The sequence below is a fragment of the Populus alba genome, chromosome 16, assembly GCF_005239225.2.
Source record: "Populus alba chromosome 16, ASM523922v2, whole genome shotgun sequence".
Taxonomy (NCBI): domain Eukaryota; kingdom Viridiplantae; phylum Streptophyta; class Magnoliopsida; order Malpighiales; family Salicaceae; genus Populus; species Populus alba.
The window spans coordinates 7,169,387-7,173,532 of record NC_133299.1 but is presented as its reverse complement, the minus strand read 5'-3'; the positions used below and the strand labels follow the sequence as shown (position 1 = coordinate 7,173,532).

The window sequence follows — 4,146 nt, the reverse complement described above, 5'->3', positions numbered from 1 at the left end:
TGATGTTTTAAATATTAAATCAATATATAATCACTAATTAATAATATTTTATAACTTTTATTTTTTGACTGGATTATGTGTTTTTTATTTTATCAGTTAATTAGAATTATTTAAAATGTAATTTTTTAAATATAAAAGTAAAAAGTACAATCATAGAATGTTTATCATAATTTTCCAAGGAAAAAAAAAAAAAACAAAACTAATCCATACCGACACTTGCCCCCAAAACCCACCCATTTAGCTGCCCCGTCAAAAACCAAGTGTGAGCCGTGGCCTGTGGGCACTGGGGCTGCTTTCTGCAACAAGTGATGATACAAAATGCAATTATTGAAGGAAAAAGAGGGCATAGAAAAAGAAAAGCCCTAAAACATAATGCAACACAACAGTAACAGAAGCAGCAGCAAGAAGTACTGTTTGAAATTAACTAACGGACACACGACACCAAGCAGGTGGCTCCTCCTCTTTTCTCTCTGGTTTTGGGACACATCGAACTCTATTTGTCGGAGACCAGAATTAAGAGAGTGTGTTGCCGTGTCTCTGTTTCCTTTTTTTTTCTTCCAGCTTTTAATAATAACCCACTAAAAAATAAACTAAAACTAAAACTCTCTAAAAATTCTGTCTTTTGGACTCTTACTACTTAGAGACCAGCCTTAACCTTGCACGGCTCTCTGCTTATCATACGCCACTCCTAATAAAAGTCTTTTGCATGACTTTGCTGTAGTGGGTTCTTTTTTTCTTGAATGTGAGTATCAAAATACCTTATTTTTACACTTTTTTATCTTGTCTTCACGGATTTCTTGTTTCTTTCTGTGTATCAAGTAGGGTAAAGATCCCCAGTTAATGTTTTTTTTTTTTTTTTTTTTTTTTTTTCAACTTCTATCTGGTTTTACTGGGACTTAATGATTCATATCTGATGTTCCTTTTTTTGTGTAGTTTATTAGGGTTTATTGATGATCAGCTGGGGTTCTAGATTGTAGCTTTGCTTAATCAAGCTATTTCTTGAATCAGTTTTGACATAGTTAGGGTTTCCAATTGTGTGTTTTCAATGCAATTATATTGATGGAAAGAACAGCTCTTTCTCTCTTTAAAATTGAAAAATTGGGTTTTGTTATACTTGTTAGTCTTAGGCAAGGTGAAGTGGTTGTTTCAGTGATGCGAAGTAGAGAGCTGTGCAGTTCATATCTGAAAAAGCTTGAAACTTTATGCATTTTATCAATATTAGTGTTATTATTACGTTCCTGTTATATTTCTTGTAAAGTTCAATATTTTATGTCGAGCATTAAGTAAGCCTTGCATTTGTAGTTTTGATTGTGCGGTAGTTGTGAATGAAAAGGTTTTGATTTGCATTTGTTTGATACTGTTTATAGGAAAGAGAGATTCTCGATATATCTGGATGGCGTGGACAGAGAACGATGCTGGTAGTGTGAGAGAGAAGGAACTGATTGAAGATAATGGTTTCTTGAAAGGATCACAGCCTTCAACTGGCACTAGTGGCTCTCCTGTTTGTTTCATCTCCCAGTGCAGAAGGGGTTTGAAGGGAAGGATGCACTCTCTTATGCCAATATTCTTCGGTCCAGAAATAAATTTGCAGATGCTCTTGCTCTTTACGAGAGTGTCCTGGAGAAAGATAGTGGAATTGTTGAGGCTTATATTGGAAAAGGTATATGCTTGCAGATGCAGAACATGGAAGGCTTGCTTTTTGATAGTTTTGCTGAAGCTATCAAGCTGGACCCACAGAATGCATGTGCCCTGACACATTGCCGGTTATATTGTACAAGGATGAGGTCGTCTGTTAGAGGCTGCTGAGGTATGCCTCATGCCAATTAATTCATCTTCTTCATGAGAAAAAAAAATTATCAGTAAATAAGATGTCCATGGTAATCAGAAGTTAGTACACCCAGTAAGCTTGTATTATAATTTTTTTACAGGTTGGATATAACCTGTACTATGCAAATTGTAAAGTATTCGAAATTGCAGTTTACAAGTACTATTTTCTCCTTTGTTTAGGTGTTTTACTCTTGAATTATTTTGTAACTCATCACCATCTGCATATTAGATGCAATGAAGACGTGGATTGGTGATAGCTGATACTAATCACTATTTCTACATTCTTTGCATGATAAATTGGAACTGGGGAGATTTTATAGTAGCCCAGCTGTCCATGCATGTTTATGGACTCGGATGCCTCATCCTGCATGTGTTGAATGTAAAGCTAAAAGTAAATACTGTTCAATGGAAGAAAATAGATAATTTATTGCTTTTCTCTATTCTGTTGTGCGCGACACTAACTTTTAGTTCTCCTTTTGAGCTTCTGTATTTTCTTGTTACAAAATGTTTTGGGTAGCTATGAAATTATGTCTATCAAAAGCCAGCCTGAGAGCTGCAATGCATAAGGATGTATTAACCATGTTTTACCATAATATTGTTGTGTGAAATACCATTCTACAAGGTATTGAAACTATGTCTTTGCAAATCATGTGTGTTTATATATGAGTTGATCACACTTGGGTTTGTTTGGCTTTGCAACTATTTATGTTAAAAGTCTTTGACTTTGGAAGAGTTTATTGATTTTTTTCTGGTGTAGTCGTACCACAATGCTCTGAAAGCTGACCTTTCATACAAGCCAGCTTCGAGTGCCTAGCCATTGTTTTTTAACAGATCTTGGAACCAGCTTAAAGCTCTCTTGGTACATACACAAGAGGGAATTCAAAAGTATTATGAAGCTCTTTAAAGTAGATCCACACTATGCGGTAACTTAATGTCTTTAGTCATTCCCACTCCCAAAATGTTTTGCTTCAATGTTTGTTTTCCACTCTCCCTGTATAAAAATAGTGAGACTTCTTATGTGCAGCCTGCATATTATAACCTTGGTGTGGTATATTCTGAAATGATGCAATATGACACTGCCCTTAGTTGCTATGAGAAGGCTGCAATGGAGAGGCCCATGTATGCTGAAGCATATTGCAACATGGGTGTCATCTATAAAAACAGAGGTGACTTAGAATCAGCCATTGCCTGTTATGAGAGGTATTCTCTACTGCTTATCAAACCATGCTATTGGGTCCTGCATGTAAGGTGTCATATGCCTTCGGTTTGCTCTGCCTCTGCTGATGTTTGTTGCTTAATTATATTGTTGTTACAGTGTCTAGCTGTGTCACCAAACTTCGAGATTGCAAAGAATAATATGGCAATAGCTTTGACAGATTTTCGGAACAAAAGTGGGTTTTTCATCCTTCATGTTTATTCTTTTGATAGCTGTGAAACTCCCATTTGCAAAATCTTTCTCTAGATTCAGTTTTTTTATTTACCATTCAGTTGTGTCAATGAGAACTCAAGTAGCCTGTCATCTTTTCATGAAATTTGCCAGTAGAATGTCCTTTTTCTTATGCGTGTTTGATTTTGGATTTAGTCATTTGTGTATTCAGGTTAAACTGGAGGGAGATATCAGCCAAGGTGTGCATATTACAAAAAGGCTTTGTATTTATAACTGGCACTATGCTGATGCTATGTATAATCTTGGTGTTGCTTATGGCGAAATGCTGAAGTTTGAGATGGTGAGTGATCTTTGGAAATTTTACAATGTTCTTGTCTATTCATGCATTTGTATGTCTGTTCCTCTCCTGCAATGAGATTCAGCAAATGTATAGCAGCTTGCAAACAAAGTTGAGTTTGGAATTTATTTTTCATTGATGCTAGGTTATATGTATAATTATACATGCACAACTTTTTAGCTATTTTTATTTATTTTTTCATTAGAGTAGTTTTATCATTCAGTGATTCAGTAAATCTATCCTATTTGAGCAGGCAATTGTGTTCTATGAACTTGCTTTCAACTTCAATCCTCATTGTGCTGAGGCATGCAACAACTTAGGTGTAATATACAAAGACCAAGACAACCTCGATAAAGCCGTGGAGTGTTATCAGGCAAATTCTGATACTTTTGCAGATTCTAAGTTCTCACTCCTGTGTGTCTGTGGCTGAAACCATATTTTGCCATTGTTTTTATTTGCAGTTAGCTTTATCAATCAAACCAAACTTCTCACAGTCATTGAACAACCTTGGTGTTGTCTACACAGTCCAGGTCTGAGATGGAGTCATGCTTTGAATGCACATTTTTTTATGTTGATCATATGTTTGTCATGGTTG

The 4,146-nt window shown here is 35.6% G+C and overlaps 1 pseudogene; it reads left to right on the top strand.

Moving 5' to 3' along the window:
- Positions 1-1,512: 1,512 nt before the first annotated feature.
- On the top strand, positions 1,513-4,087 carry LOC118063527 (probable UDP-N-acetylglucosamine--peptide N-acetylglucosaminyltransferase SPINDLY; annotated as a pseudogene).
- Positions 4,088-4,146: the final 59 nt, after the last annotated feature.